A 17,247-nucleotide genomic window follows, 5' to 3' on the forward strand; every position below is an offset into this window, starting at 1 on the left:
ATCCAGCTTTCTCATGTTTGTTTGGGGTTTTTTTTCACCTGTGCTTCTAAAAAACCTCATTCCAAACCCTTTTGGAGCTTCATCAGCATTTAATTTACGCTAAGGCGAAGTTTAAGCAGTGGCTTGATAGAACAACTTCTCTTCCTAGAAAAATGCCCCGCCTAGTCAGAAATAGCGGCTTTTATTGCGTGCCAGGAGTTCAGGGTTAAAGCCAGGACGAATCACCCCCTGGTCATGCCCAAAACCTCGGCGGCTGAGTCACGGGCGATAGTCTGGTTTAAAGGTGTGTTTTATCTGACTTTACTGCTGCGTTTTCTCAGTGAGCCCCTCATTTTATCGGAAACAACATTATCAATTGAAATTCCTAGTTAAATACTTTGAAAGCAAGGATTGCTCTCTATTATCCCAGGAAGTTAATAGTTACTACAAAGAGCCTCTGGGAAACCAAAGAAATTCGTCAGCTGGTGGGTTACACGCACCTTACAGGGTTTGTCACTGACAAAAGGTGCCTGGCTGCTGGGGAATGGCTTTCCTCCAGAAGTCTTTATACTTACTGAGTGAGGAGAAAATAATATAAAGCAAGTCTTATTAATAGGGAATCCTGACACCTAAAAAGGATTGTAGTATCGGGTGTGCTTTCAGAAACTGCTTTGGCGCTTCCCCCCCCACTATTTTGGCAACATCAAAAAGTCCAGTTTCAAAAATTCGCGTATTCGTGAAAATGTCGACAATCATGTTTACCCAGAGATGCAAAACTGCAGCGTGTGAGATGGAATTAAAGAATTTTGAGAGCTTTTATTGAGACATAAACCAACTGCCAAGTAAGTCTCCAGGCAGGAGCAGAGATCGCCCTGCAGCAGCCCAGGAATCGACAGCAAACAGCGCAGTATCGAGATGAGAGGTATAAATAGAAACAAATACAGCAAGCACAGAAAAATGTGAAGAAATAGAGCATAAAATGTAGCTGTACCAGGATTCACAGTGACCAGGCTGTGTGAGGACACAACTATGGGGAAACAGCCCTCTCCCCTATTTCGGTTACAAGGATGAGCAAAGCTGTTACACTTGACCTTTGTTTCTGAATTGTCCTCGGAACAACGGCGGGGGCTGCTGAACTCCTTTTGGGAAGGGGCAGATCCTAAAGGGATTCTACAGGGAACGAAGAGAGTTTCATCTGTGGCAGCAGCACCGCGAGAGGGTGAAATACCTTATCTGTGGGTGCTGGGGAGAGAAGGGCAGAGGTGCAGGGCTAACTCAGGCACTGCCCTGCCCTTAGCCGGGGGAGAGTAAATGAGAAGGTATTTGAAGGTGAATTCTGCTCAGTCTCCAGTGCAATAAGCCACTGCACATTTAAGTACAGGAAAATACTTTCTTTCCATCTTTCAGTGTGGGGAGAGGGATGGGATCAATGGTTTATTCCATGGTGGGGTAAGATATTAGCTCCCTAGGAAATGCCATTGCATTTTTCACATAAAGAAAGAGTTAACACAGTAGAAAACTACGACTTTGCATCTTCTAAAAGAAAGAAAAGGGTTTCTTCCACAAATGTACCTGAGAATTCGCTAGGCAGCCAGAAGGAACCAGACATTATTATCTCCTGAGTAAAGTGCTGAAATTGCCTCAAAAAAGCGAGGGGAGGAAAGCTTTTGCTTTTCTCCGTGGGGACTGTTATTCTGTGCATGGCGGGGGGGGGGGGGGGGGGGGGGAAGGGCGGTGGGAAAGGAAAAAAAAATGGAGAAAGAAGGACAGCGAGAGAAAGAAAGATTTCTCACCGGCTCTCAGCACAGCCTGCCCCACCACACAGGCACTCAAAATGTCGGTGCCCCCGGAGGACTCTGCCGGGGTCCCCGGGGAGGAGGGAGGGTCGCGCCGGCCGAGGTGCGGGCAGGTCGGGCGGCCCCCGGGGAGCGCCCGGGCTCGGGGCCGCGGGGCGGGGGGGCCGCACCCGGCTCCGAAACCGTTACTTTGGCTCCTGCGGCTCCGCTCCCCTTGCTCTTCCTGTCCAAATAATTTTAAATTTACGCGCCTTAAATAACAGTCTGATTTTATTTATTTAGTTTCCTCCGCGGGCTCCGCCGCCGCTTCGCTGCGCCCCGGCCCCCGCCGCCAGGCCCGGGGCGGCCGCCGGCCGGGCAGCGCTGCGCGGCCCCGGGGCTCGGGACACCCCGGCCGCCCCCGCCGCCTCTCTCCCGCCGCCGCCGCAACTCGCACTGCGCCCCATTTTTTTTTTTTTTTTCCTATCTTCTCCTTCTTCCTTCTCTTTTTTTTTTTTTTTTTTTTCCCCTTTTCTCTTTTTCCCTCCCTTTCCTCCCTCTCCCCGCAGCCGGGACTGGAGTCTCCTCAGCGTAACTCCGGTGCTTTCGCAGCCGCAGTGAGTACAGAGAAGGGACCCACGTCTTGCCGGGGGGATGTTTCCAACACATCTTTGTGGCTGCTGCCGGGCGGCGGCGGCGGCGGGGCTCCCGCTGCTGCGCCGGGCTCTCCTCCCCCAGCCCCGCGTCCAGGGAGGCAGAAGCATCTTCTCCCAGCACAGCTCACGTTAGAAGGCAAAACCAAGCAGGTTTGTCTCCAGGTTTCCTTTAAAAAAATGGCTAGCAAGGTGTATCTACCAGCAGGAGCTTTTCATAATCTTGTGTTACATTTGAAAATCAGACAGGCGAGAGAGGGGGGAGGAAAAATCTACGCTTCTTGGCTTCTGTGTCACAGAGGCGAGAAAATTATCTTCGGATGTAAAGTACATGGCACATTTCTGAGAGCCAGATGTGTTAAGCCTGGCTCTGCAGCCCTAATTTACAGAGCCTCACTCAGAAAAAAAAAAATAACTCACTTCTGCCATGGCTCTGAGTGGTAAAATGGCTTCTGCGTTTTGAAGAAGCACACCAGGGACATTTTACAGTGCCAAAGGCTCTTGCTTGTCATTTTGTACTTTTTCCCTGTTTGAATTACCTTTCAGCACAGTATCAGTTGTAATTGTGTGAAGTTCAGCTTAAGGATCTATGAGGAAGAGAACTCTCCGATGCTGGATACTTCAGAATAACCTTGACCTTTCATTACTGCTTATCCTACAAGATAAGTCATGCAGGGAAAGCAGGGAATTGGGCAAGGCACCTGCAAAAGAACAACTGAAATGGCTCTATTTTTAAACTAGTGTTAAAATAGCTTCTGAATCTGACAAAACGAGGGGCACTCGGGCTAAAAGACAAAATCTAGAGCTTGGTGGCAAAATTCAGTTTGACACACACAGGACCCCGAGCCAATTTCCTCATCCCCAGATGCATTTTGTGCCCTTAGTGCAACCAGACTCAAACTGCCAGAAAGGGTAAATTCCCTCTGAAAGAAACTGAATCAGCCAAAAGTATAATCAGCTTTTCAGGGAAGTACAAGACCACTGAACCATGTTTCCAGTTGCATTTCTTTGTTCCTCTGTAACTGTTTTCTGATATTTGTAGCAGTAATTATAAGGACCACTAGCATTTATGAGAGTCTTTTAAATTAAAGAAGCCTAATTCTGTCTAGGAAGCTGGAAACATTTTCTTCACAGTGCAGCCACTAAGAGGTTAAAGTCGATTCACAGTTCCTGTGAAAAGTTTTCCTTCAGCAGATAGTGCCTATCAAGATGGTCTTTCTTTCTCCTATTACACCCTGAGAGCAGGAAACGGGGCAGCATTTATATTGCAACACAGCCCTCTTCACTCCTCAATATTAAGATTATTACCAGCACAATGATATTTTAATGAACATTTTTATACACAAAGCTAATGAACATTTAAAGGAAAATACACACAGCACAAACCACAATAAAATGTGATGCCTTGTAGGAACACTGAGTATTCAAAAGCTTTTCAGGGTTTGACCTTAATGAAACACAAGAGCAATCCTGGGTACAGATCACATTTATATGCGGAGTATATTGCAGGCTAGAATGAGGGCTTCTGCAAAAGTTAATTGTAATTTTCTGGGGAGGGAGGATCGCATGTTCAGGCCTGAAGTTATTAACATCTATTCGGATGGAAATAGGGACATTGGGATACACTTTGTCAAATCAAAAAGAGTACTTTCTGCTTCAGATATGTTACCCTAGAGGTGATGTACCACCATTTGAAAATCTGCACTTCCCAATCAGGCATGCCAGGATGGCAGCGAATTGATCAGTCAGGAACTTTTGCTTGCATATAGTAATGCTGGAGAAAAGGCAGAGGAGATTTTCAGTCTACACTAGCTGGAATATGCACAGGCCTGGGAACCAAGCTGTTAACTCTAAATGCTTCTTACAGGATGGACTTTTTAAAATTTTCTGAAAGAAGTACACTCTGTTAGAAAAAGCAGTTTTGTCTCTGTACATAACATAGTCCTTGAGGGTGTGACTGTAGGTACACAAACAAAGCTATACTTAATCTCTTTAAGAGAATTTTGTAGAGAACATCTGTCAAAGAGAAAAGTGTATTTGTTTCATGAGCACTGTAACACTTAGTAATATCACCTCCTTGCACCAACATATATGCTTTAAATAGTGTGATGTCTGTGGATTTTTCAGATGTAATTTGTTTTAGCTCCTGTAAATAAGGGCTGCAGACAAAGAGCTGTGCTACACTGTGATAGAGTAACAGTATCCACAATCCAGCATAGTATGCATGTATTGGAGAGAACAACAATTTCCTTCCTGTACGAGCACTTTAATTTATGGAAACATACTGTTTTGTGTAAAGAAGGTAGTAGATAATTAACAGTATTCATTTAATCTAATTATAGGCCTCTGAGGCAAAAAGCTGACACTTTCCATTGTGGTATATTCAGGGAAGTTAATTGAAACAACATTGCAGCCACAAGGCATAACATGCCCATCATATATTTGATACTAATTCTTTTCTCAAAAACGGGATGAATCTGATGCTCGCTAGAGATAAGAATTGCTGTTACTCACTCGAGTAAGGAAAGTCTGGGGAACCTCATTATGCAATGCTGCAGTGCACTGCAATATCTCTGCAATTCCAGAGCAAACCACAGACAACTTAATTTGCCAAATTGCGAGACAGTTTTGTAATGTACACAAGTATCTAGTACAAATTAAGAAAAGATTGAACACATTTTTAGCTGGGACGTAGGTCAGAATTTTAACAGAGATCTGCCTCAAGAAGCAATAGGTCAATGTACCAACTTCTAGCTCTGCTTAATCTTTAGGAGGAACCAAGCAGTAACAGCAACCTTACCCTAGGAGTTGTTATTAGAAGTGTAATTTGTGGATTTAAGCTATCAGTATGACAAACAGATACACAGACAGCAAATCAACACTTGCAGCTCCCAAGTATATGTTAAAAAAGCATGTCAGACCATGTGCAGACTAATTTTTTCTATCACCTGATACACACCAACAACTCAACTTTCTGACAGCAGTGCTGCTTTCATTCTCAAAAGGAAAGTAAAGCTCAGTTCTGCAAAGCTTGCCTTCAGCTTGCAGAAAATGTGACAGACCAAACATGCTGTTTGTGGGAAAGCATTTGCCATTTATATTAAAAAATTTGGAATTTCTTCAACATAAATGGCAAATGCTTGCAAGCTGAATCACCATGATAGGGGCAAATTTGAGTGTTTCTCCCTGCTTTGCCACTGGAGGAGTAGAACTGGTGTCTCTGCAGCTCCAGCAGCACCACGGGGCAGCCCTCCCTGGCTGCTGCTCAGTGACCTCCACCTCTGCTTTGCCCATGGGCAGCACCCAGCCCTCTCCCACTCTCTGTTCCTGTGTCTCCAGGCAGTGTTCCTGTCTAGTGGGAGGTAAAATTGCCAAGGCAGTGCTGCTGACCCCTGTGATGAATTACACACAATGTAATGGGGATGGTGCAAGCCCTCTTAGAGGACAAACACCCACAGTGAAAGGCCATCGAGCCGAGTGCAGGGCCTTGCTTTGCTCTGCCAGTGAGAGACACTGCTGGCAGCCCTACCTATCATTTCAAAATTACTTGTAGCATTTTCGAATGTATTCTGCAGAAAGACTTTTTACTGTGGTTAAAAAAAGCCGTATATTGTACTTTAGGCACTAGAATGTTTGTTAACAAAATCAGAGAGAGGAAGCCTGAAAAATAAACAGATAATGACATGCGGTCACCTTAACTCCAGGGCTCTGGCTCAAGACATCCAGAATATGCGATAAAGATCTCTAACAAGAAAAGAAAATGTGGCTATAGATGTTAGTCATACCTGATTCCTGTTCCTATACCATTACAGATAAATCACAATTTGCATATATGTCTGACTCAGAAAATCAGCTTATTCTCAGAGTTCAGTCTGTACTCACACCCCTTCTTTCCCTTGATGCTTTCTTCTGCCTGGCTCCTGCCTTCTTTTTCTCCTCTGTGCTGTTTTAAGGTAACTCTTAGCTCTTTCTCTTCCACGCTGTGTTTATCCAGCTCTCCATTCCCTGGCTCCTGCCTTCTTACACACTTCACACTCTATTTTCATCTCCTAGTTTCCCTTGCTTCATCTGCACATCCACCCTCTTATTTTTTTGTAATTATTTCCTCCGGCATCTTATCTTTATCTCCATGATGCTTATTAACCTCCTTACCTAATATACCATACCCCTTCCCACTGCCTAGCAGAATCTCTTTATGTAAATATGCATAATCTTTTTTTTCCCTTGTCATGCAGAACTGCTTCCACAACTGATTTCTGTCCATGATGTCCTAGGAGAATTATTACTGGTCAGTAATTGTTGTCTCCTTGGACTCTACTGCCTTCATCTCTTCCTTTCTCTCCCTTTCTGCTCCCTGCTTGGAGGCCTCCTCCCAAACTCTTCCACTTTTGTGACCCATCCTCCTTTTCTCAGCAGCAGGACAAAGGGAGGTGATGCACACAGGAGAGGCACCCAGATCTCACAGGAAGGGAGGAGCACTTGTGGTCCCCATTGCCTCAGGCACAGGCAGTACCCGCTGCTCCAGGAAAGCCACCGAACACGGAGCACACTCCGTCAGCTCGGGCTGGCCTTTGGAAAATTTAACAAAATGACAAAAGCAAACCATTCTTAACCAATCACATGCAAACTGAGGTTTTTTTTTTCTGAGTCTTACAACTTTTTTTTACATTTGGATGCACATCTGTGAAACCACAGCAGCAGTACTGCCAAATTCCAAGTTGCTGCTTTAAAGGTGCATGGATGAAAGTAGACCAGCAACGGTGTTTCATTTCAAATTCCTTCTGTAATGGGGATACCAACACTTCTGAATGAAGCAACCAGATTATTATTTTTTAATAGGGGCAAAATATTTTTTTAACCTTGTTCTTGAAAATTACTACAGTGGTTTAGCTGGCAACTGCCAAAACTTAAACCTGAGGCAGACGCTTGGCTTGGAAAATACCAGCCCAAACAGTGACAAGCAACCAAAAACTGGATGTTATTATGAAGCACTGGACAAGGTTAAGCAGAGAAGTGGAAGACTTTTAAGTGACCTGCAATGAATTTCTTAATAAAAACTTTGTTGAAATAAGCAGAATTCGGTCAGATTTCACCTTTTTGGGTGAATGTATTTCCTCTGAAAACAAAAATGAAAATAAAGGAAAATAAACCCAGAGTGTTCTGATGTGAAGAGGGAGAGGGGAGTGTGCTCAGCTGAGATTGGGAGCACTATGATTGAGGACTGGACCACTCTCTTTGGCAACAAAACCAACTGTAAAGATCTAAAAAAGTGCAGAAATAAATGATCCAAAAGTATTCTGTGAAGATGAAACTTTACAGAGACGGCAGAGTGAAGGGAGAAAGGAATTGCTGCTGGTGGGAAAATGTCAAAACAACAGAAAGGGAAGTCCAAATATTTTGTTAGCTTTGGAGTTCCTAAATATCCTCGTCAGCGCAGTTTACCATGACAAGCCCCAGGGAAAGCATCATCTAACAGTCCCCCAATGGGCTCCACATCTCCCACAGTTGACTGTTTGCCTTCTCTGAAAACTGAGGCAACTCAGGAGCTGCTCCCTATGCTGGGATGGCACTGGTGGGGGCTGTGGGAGCAGTGGCAGGGAGGGCAGCTGAGGTATGACCTGTTCCAGTCCTGTGCCTGACACGTTCCACTGCCTCCCCGCCAGAGGAGCAGGTTCACAGCAAGAGTTACAGCAATTACCACCAAGTGCTGTTTGGCACCAAAAACTGTCCTCCCATTCCTCTGCTAGGGATGAAAGCAACGGAGTCACGGAAGCCCTTTCTAATGTACAATGGACTGCCTGTTAATTTGCAAGTTACAAGTGGTTTTTGTCTATAAAATTAATACTTTTAAATACTTTCAGCAGATTTAGTGGGTTGTCTGTCACTTGATTGAACCATTGCCTAAATGATATGTTCTTGCTTGAAAAGAAATTATTTCAGGAAGTCCTGTGGCCTTTGTTTTGCAGGAAGCCAGAGGAGGTGAAAATGGTGGTCCCTGTGGCCATCTCACCTCTATCAGTCTGTTTGTCCAGGATTTTAACAGTAAAACTACACTAATGCTGTAAACTTTCTCTGCAGTTAAAATATTCTGAAATATCTTGCATAGCCTGTGTTTGAAAAATTTTCATTGCATTTAAGCAAAATGCTTCATGTTAATGGTCATGATTATCCAAATTATGGTCAAAATGGTGACCTGTGATAAGACTGGCGATCAATATGAAATTAAAACTACTCTAATTAAAAAAAAATCTGCTTTCATAAACAGAAGATTGAAAATTTTTGCTAGGTGCTGCTGTTTGGCATACAAATTCTTTTGCCTTTCTTAAACATGTATGTGTTTGTTATGTCTAGATTTCTTTTTGGGTTTAAGACTAGGCCTGGCCTGGCAGTGCTTAGTTCTGGGACCACTGCAACACTTTCACAACATACATTACTCTCAAAGGTATCTTACACTCAGCACATTCTTCCTTCTGATACAGTTTCCCTTTTATTAAAAAGAAAAGCAGTAAAAGTGAGGTTTAAGGGTAACAGAAAACTTGGCCTGGCAACATGTTCTAATGAACCACAAAGCAGCTTTCAAAAAGAAAAAGTAGCAGGAAGTTCTTTCATACCGGGTATTAAAAATAGACTGCACCAAGTCCTGGAATGCACACGGCAGTTATGTAATGATTTTTCAGTGACATGCATTAGGAAATATTCTCAGTACATGTTTTTCCTTCCTAACACCCAGTTTACTTCTCTGAAGTTTGGAAATTCTTCACATGGATGATTCTTAGAAGTCTAAAATTATAATGTTCATTGGAATAACCTATCAATTAGCCAGCCACATAATGACAACATCTAATGGTACAATTGAAGTATTTGAATTTAATATACCGTTTTCATAATGGTACAATATGAAACACACGATGGAATCCAATTTTTTTCCCCGCAAGTTAGGCTTAATTTATTTCTGGCAATGTAATGATTTTGCACTGGAGACACTAAAAGAGAGAAACCATTTTGAGTACATATCCTAAATATTGAGAACATCAGCTCCCTTGGAGCATAGAGAAGTCTCCCAAACATTTCAAAAAGGTTTAAATGTTATTGGGTACTTTCTATAAATGGAAGGACTGAGGGGAGCCAGAACAGCTCTATCTAGTTTCCACCATGCTGAGGAAACTAAATGGTAAATTATTTTGAAGAATGTCTTCCTTGGACTTTTCTTTAGAGATTTCCCAAAGGTCTAGGCTCTGGATCTTTGCCGTATAATTTCAGAAGGTAATAAAGGAGTTAGAAAACACTTGAAATCTAACTTTTGGGTTTTCACAGTTGTATTGTTTTCTTGAATTACTCAGTGTTCAGAACAGTCTGCAACATCCTCTGCCTATAGCAAGAGTATCACACAAGGAAGGCAGCATTATTTCCTTGTTTGCTCACAACCTTTTCTGCCTTTTCTGCTAAAAGCCACAAGCCCTACCATGACCTCTAGACTTCCATGGCCACCATGACCTTAATCACGACCATTTTTAGTTTCAATTTATACTTCAAACTCAGCAAAATTCCCTGCTGGGAAGGCTCACACATCTCTCCCACGTGTGTCACACACACTGTCAGTATTTCCTAGATTGCCATGTATCAAGATGTACCCAGAAGCACAATTACAGACATTTTTCATCACCCACTTATGTCACTGATGGAGAGTGATAGGAAGTATTATGGCAAGTGAAATTCTGTCCAATTTTGGCTCCTACTAACAGCTAATATAGTGGAGATTAAATACCAGGAGATCCTAAATGGTCATTTATGACCATGGTAAAGCAATGAGTCTTTTTTTAAGATGAGTAGAACTCTTAAGTGTTGGGTCTGGCTTTACTGAGATATCTTTGAAATATTTTCAGAGCTAAAAATGCTTTTTGTGGAGCAAGTGAAGCTCCACACTGTTCTTTTTGAGAACAGAGAAAAACCTGATCAAAGTACAATCAGATAAAACATCTGATTTATTTTCTCTCCTTACTGTTCTGGGGAATGACAGAATTAAAAAAATCCATGTTTGACATGTGAACAAACTGTACCACATCCAAAATACTTCATTCTGGAAAGACATAAAAAAGCAACCCAAGAAAAAGTTAGCATCTTGTAGGGAACCTGTTTGTTTGATAAAATATTAAGAAACATCTTAATTGGCAGTCTGAAATAAAATGAAAAGGGGCATATTGAATTGATGTAAAAAATTCATTTTAGAAGAAGAGGTAGGAAGTGAGCACCACAGCTGAGATGACAAACATCATTTTATAAGATCAAAGTGTCTTTAAGGCCATAAAATGAAAGAAAAACTGGTTATTAACACATCCACTTGCTTCTAAATGCTGTTATACAAATATATTTCTGGGAATCCAGTGCCTAAAAAGTAATTTGTGAATAAGTCAATACTTATTTTTCTGCACTAATACATAGGCAAAGCTTGAGCTGTTTATGAGGGGAGGAACAGGGTTTCATGCATAGTATTCAGCAGTGCTCCCACTTACAGGAAGACTCATCATTCAGCCTGGTTAGTTTACAGGAACTGAAGCAAACAACATTCTGTGTTTTCCTACATATTTTATGACTATTTTCATATAAGCAAAAATCAGACTTTGTCCTTGTTAAGGACATTTTAGAGCAAATAGAGAATTACAGGCTCTTGTTTAATCTAACTCCTCTGCAAGCTTTGCTTCACTCAGCCACTTGTGAATATTTCTGAGTTTTATTTGATATATTAACTTATTTTCCTATGAGATTTGCTGTCACTTAATGTGATATTCAAGGTCAACACTGCAAATGTATTTGTAAAGGAAAGTTTCTGTTTTGGCTGAATTTAAAACCTCAAGTGTTTTCTGTCCCCAAACAAACACGGGAGACCTCATTTGCATATTTGGAGGAAAAAAATACTTTTTTTCCCCCCAAATTTGCTCTTTGCTTGCAATTTTCCTTTTTCACACAAACCTTTTTTCTCTCCATTAAAGTTGCTGATGTGTCTAAATTAACAAATCATATTGTTATATTCATAAATGGGGCAAATTTGAGCTCACCTCTGAAACCCAAAGCAAAGCTCTGCCACACCACATTTCCATCTGCTTTCCAGAAAGGCTGGGATTATCCTGTAGCACTGAAGCTCTGCTTTCACAGTGGGAAGGAGTTCTGGATTTTACACTGTTTGCTGGCTATGCACAACAGAAGAATACACAATACCATCTGAGCTTGGGACAATTAACAGGATGTCTTTAGAATATTTTTATTACGTTAATCTTTTCTTTTGCTTGAGCCAGCATTCCCCTTGAGAGGAAGAGAAATGATGCTGAGACAACTTACTATTGCAAATTAATTGTATGGTCCATTTCCCAAGCATTTAATTTGGCCATGGCAACCTGTTTAACTCAAATGAGTTGTCAAAAAGTGACACAAAAGAGAGGCCAAGTTCTTTAGAGGTGGCCAGTAATTTTAAAGGATGAAGGGAAATGGCTGGCATGATTGCTTTTGTCCAAGTAAAGCCTCTTCTAAATAGTGTGAGGGAAAATCAAGTGATTTGGCCTCACCAAAATTCATGCTACTTGAGACTTTTTGGAAATGTTGATTGAAGACAAATTCTGGACCAGAACTAAAAATAGCAAAAACATACGAAACATGAAAGAAAAAAGTATAGCATTACTTACTTCTCACAACAGATAAGTCTGAAAATTGGGGTGTAAGTTTGGGGTAGGAACTGGGATAGATGCACCTGCTCCAACCTGAGCCACTTACATGCGAGGCAGGTCTCTATCTGCACAAGTGAAGAGGTCAATACATGAGATCACTTTTGCTTCCAAGCCAACAGGTCTGAATTTGATATTTTAGAGCATGGCTTGCTTTTTTCTTTCTTAGCTCTGGTATTCTATAAGTATTTCCATGTGTGTAGCCCTTGCCTGAGTCCACCCTTGGTATGTGGACCTCTGTGATTGAGCCATCCTGGATTCCTTAACCCATTGCCTCCAGCTTTCCCAGCCTCCTGCCTGGGTGCTTCTCTCACAGTTGTATGGATTTCAGCTTTTCAAAGTACAGTTTGATTCATTCTCTCAAAACAGAAACTTATCTTCAGCATAAATATTTTTGGAACCACAAAGGTATAATTTTAGAGTTAAATAATCACATTTTTCTGGGAAAACTTAGAGGCAGTGGGTAACGCAGATTAGGATTTGGCACTTTATCAGACTCTCAAGGAATCTCTTCCTGAGTAAACTCTGTTTCACTGGGAATACATATTGTTCAGGAAGCAACAGTTAAAATTTTCTTTGCCACAGAAGAAAGTGGTCTCTCACCTCAAAGAAGACTTCCACCAGCCTGATCACTCTCTTTAATGATGTATCCCTCTTCCATGAAGCAGATATAACCAAATACTTCTGATAGGCAATTACTCTTTGAGACTAGGACATAGATACTTCAGTTAGAGGGAGTAGAAGACTAAAGGACATGAATAAAAATTTGGAATGGATGAAATACTTATAATGGTGCATTTTGAAGATAACCAGTTCCCATTTTGTTTGCGTGTCCTAGAGATGACTTCTTTTCAGATAATTACTTTTCATAAATTTAGATTCCAGAGAAGTATGATTCACAGAAGTGCAGGGATTCCTTTTATTAAGCTGACCTTGAAGAACAGATCTGTTTCATTCTGTGCTTAGTCTCTTCTTCCCTGCCTCCTCTTATCACTTTGGAGCAGCCAGAACCATCAGTGATGTTCCCTCTGCAGGCTCCGGGCTCCTGCCAGCTCGACTGCCCTGCAGATGGTGGCCAGGAGCAAAGCTCTTTGCAGGGTCTGGGCACAAACTTGTTCTAAATGTTACTCAAAAACCCTGATCTGATTCTTGGTACCAGATATCCATTCATTTATTAAGAACAAACACAGTAGACAACTAATGCTGCACTTTTTCTGTTATTCAAACCTGCTGCTAACAATGAAGAAGATGATGTCATTCCCTGGATGTGACAAAGGACTAATATTATATGCAGTAAAAACAATGAGTCAACAGTTTCTATGCCCTTGAGGTCAAACCATTCAGCAGTTTTGAAAGTAGACTGTTCTTTTTTTGTGCACAGAGCTTGTTGTATATTAACACAAAATGTGTAAAATCAAGATAAATTTGAAAAAAAAAGAATTTTTGTTTCAAAGGGAATTTTTCAAAGTAAAAGTCAAATGAAAATATCCTATAACATAAACTAACAGATAATTTTTTTCCTCACAGATGTTAATTATAATATTGCAAAACTCTTTCCTTTTTTAGGTCAAAGATACATTATCCATGTTAAGTTATTATTTGTACGATTCTGAGAGGCACTTTGCAGTTCCCAGTAACAGGAGTATGAACTGTGAGTATTCATGCATAACTAAATAAAATGGAATTTTCTACAGATATTTTGTAATGGCCTGAAAGATAAGAAAGACCTTTAACATGAAAATGTGTTTTGATGGACAACTGAAAGCAAGGAGTCTAACAATGGAAATTTCTCAGATTTTCTGGAATAGATGAGGAATTGACCAAATCCTGACCACCTCTAATAGCTGCATCTAGCTCAGGCTAGTGGAAGAAATGCTGTGTTCATATAGATCCTTCCTTCAGCAACTCTAAAACCTTTGTGGAGGATTATTATCCTGCTCATACAGACTGTGAAACCGCAGCACAGAGAAGTGATAGCTCAAGGTCGTTTAAAAGTCAGGAGAGTTTGGAAGAGAACTCAGATTTCTCAATCCCTGTCCAGCACTCTGCCCACTGGGCTCCATTGCCTCACTGAGGATCTGCCTGATAAAGCTCCTCTTCCAAACTGGACAGAATTTAACAACTCTGAGGAGTTTCAATTCATAATATTGTTGTTTATAATAATTTTATTTGATGGGAAAACAGACTTGCCTAACTACATCAGGTTCAAGTGCAAGGGAGTCCTAGGCCACCTGCAGGATCCACTTCTGTTATTACCCTTGCAGACCAAATTTAGAGACAGGAAAGCAAACTGGATTACATCTAGATGGGCTTCTATAGGAAGAAATATCATTTTGCCTGCATTGACCCTATCTGACTATGTTTTAGATTAAAATTAATCTTAGAGTGGAATAAATAATATTCATCATCCTGACGATTAATTGAAATGAAATCTTAGACTCTGAATCCCAAGGAATTTCTTCTGAAATGCTGTCGAAGTGCTGGATAAAGTCTTCTAAGCTTGTGCTGACCACTTCAGTGTGTCACCTAAAATAACTGCAAATGGGTTCAGGCACAGCTTGTCCAGTGCATCCCAGGCCCAAGTGATTACTTATCCAAAATGTGGAGGAGCACATCTGGCAGCCCAGCTGGTCAGTGTCCTGACAGATGTATTGGAGAAGGAAATGCAGGAGGCATGGCTCAGGCTGATCTTTAAACTCTGCTTAAGGAACTCTTACCTTGTTGAGTATTTAGTAGAATACTTAAATCAAATATTTAAGACCTAAAGATGACTCAGTTGTTTTGGGGGTTCTGTTATATTGCTTAAGTGAGACCAGAAATCTTGTTAGAGCACTTCAATTGAAACATAGACATTTCTACTAAAAATTGCTCTTATAAACTCAAACAACAATCAGACAAATTTCAGACAAGGCAAAATAAAGAGACTAAAGCAACTTACAGAATTTCCTCTGGATGTCTCAAGCTAATTGCAAATCCTATGGCCTGGTATTTTCATTTCCACAGTCACAATTAAGGGCACAATGATTTTGATGTCATGTAAGAGGGATGAAATACATTTCCCATGTGAAATTAAAGTCTCCTCTTCAAGTTATGTGATATTTTTGCAGGCAACATGTCTTACTGCCTAATGAAAGCCAAAGCCTGAATGTACTGCAGGAAGATTCACACATGCTGCAGCCATGTAGGTGTGCTGTTTGACACCAGTGACACACAAAAATATAAATATATTTGATTAAAGTTATTATTGTCTATTTAATAAGCAGACTTAGGAACTACAAATAAAAATAGAGGCTCATATCCTAGTGTGTTCCAAGAAGAGATCATCACCTGATCTTTGTTTTTACAGCTCTGATCCCTGCAACCACTGTGAAAACTTGCATAAGTACTCTAAGCATGATTGAAGCTACTCCTTTGTTAAATGGGGTATTACAAGTTAAAACCAGGGACAGAGATTCCTATTCAGGAAAATAGTGAAGATCTTAATTAAAATTAAACATATCTTAGCATTACTTTGTAAATCAAATCTTACTTAAGCAGCTGACACTTCCAAAAGAAGATTGTAACAAGGCTACCCCAATGCAAAGGCATATTAATATTAGGAGGCATCAGCAACATTATCATTTCAAAATTTTGTAAGTATGACATTTGGAATAACTATACTTCTGTTCAATGTTAGTTTGACTGTCAGCACAAAAATTTCAGACCATAGCATTTATAAATTTATAAAGGCAAATGTATTGTTAAAGTTAAATAATATAGACGGAAGACAAAAAAAAAGTTTTTCATGAAACTGTGAAACAACTCATTAGGCTTTGGGTGACTTTATGTATGTGTTTGTCACATCACTGTTAGATCTGTTAGTAGGTCAGTCCTTTATTATCTTGCAGTGTCTGTTTAGAACCTCACCCATAACCATAATATCAACAAATCAATGTACACAGTACAGCATCAGCACACCATTGTATTATCAATTTGCAACACTATTACAAATATGAATATAGATTTGCTGTGGGCCAGGGGTCAATATTTTTTGATGTATTAATTTGTTTCACAGTTCTACTGTTACTTTTCTCGTCTATTAAGGCAGGCAAGAATGTTTCATAATATTTAAAAAAAATCCATTTAGCTGGAAGGCCTTTTGAGAGAGCAAAATCTCTGTCTTATTTTCTCTTCCCTGGTAATTTTCTATCATTGGAGGAACAAGAGGGAAACTTGATACTAATTTTAATCTATTTTGCCTGGCAAAATAAAATAAGAAATAGGCACAGCATGCACAACGTGTTACCTATATTTTGTCAGTTTGTGTTGTCTGTGGAGAATAGGTTGGCATACAAAATCAGAAATGGTTATTGCATCCCTCTTCTGAACAGATCCATATCCCCTTCCAGAAAGGAACTTGGGAGAGCCCTGTCTTGATCAGTAATTTCCCTGGGTGCATAGAAAGATCTGAAGCCTACACTGTTAAAGAGAAATGGGGAGAGAGGCTCTGACAGAGGCCTCAACACACACTGTCTCCAGCTGCAGAGCTGAGGGTGAACCCACATCCCACATCCTGGGAGCAGCAGCAGGAACAGATTCCTCCTTCCACACCAAGGTTGGAGGCAATGTGTTCCCAAATCCTGGTTTGGGGATGTAGGATGGAGAACAGACCAGTTCCTGAACCCTAATGTTAGACAAGTATGCACAGAGCAACTTCAGCTAAGTGGGTATGGTGGCTGGGCTTTCTTATTGAGCTGAAGAAATAGGGCAAGATTTTAATTGGGATCATTTCTTTTCTTGCAGAATACATAGTCTGCCCTATCAGTTAGATGGAATTCTTACCCACTCACAGCAACCTTCACATCTAGAATGGTATTACTCATTCTCCTTAACAGAAACCTAGCACTGTGGTTTTGGTGGCACACTGAAAACTTATTTTGAACTTTCTTGTGTTTCAGATGGCAATGCATTGTCTCCCTCCTGATCTTGGATTACAGTCCACACTGAAAAAAAAATTAAAGTGATTTAAAGTTTAAGTGGATTTATTTGTAAATGCTGATTGTGGCCTTCCCATAACGAATCAGCTTTTTCCCCTAAAAGTGTTGCCAAGTACTAGTTAGGAAATTATCTATTTTCCCTTGCAAACGC

At 40.8% G+C, this 17,247-nt stretch overlaps 1 long non-coding RNA gene across 1 annotated transcript; it reads left to right on the forward strand.

Annotated features, from left to right (window-relative positions):
* Nucleotides 1–2,266: 2,266 nt before the first annotated feature.
* Nucleotides 2,267–17,140, forward strand: LOC125330166. The gene is made up of 3 exons (XR_007205403.1): nt 2,267–2,371; nt 13,687–13,771; nt 17,058–17,140. It is a non-coding gene; the product is annotated as an uncharacterized LOC125330166 (long non-coding RNA).
* Nucleotides 17,141–17,247: the final 107 nt, after the last annotated feature.

The sequence above is a fragment of the Corvus hawaiiensis genome, chromosome 9, assembly GCF_020740725.1.
Source record: "Corvus hawaiiensis isolate bCorHaw1 chromosome 9, bCorHaw1.pri.cur, whole genome shotgun sequence".
In the NCBI taxonomy this organism is placed as follows: Eukaryota; Metazoa; Chordata; class Aves; order Passeriformes; family Corvidae; genus Corvus; species Corvus hawaiiensis.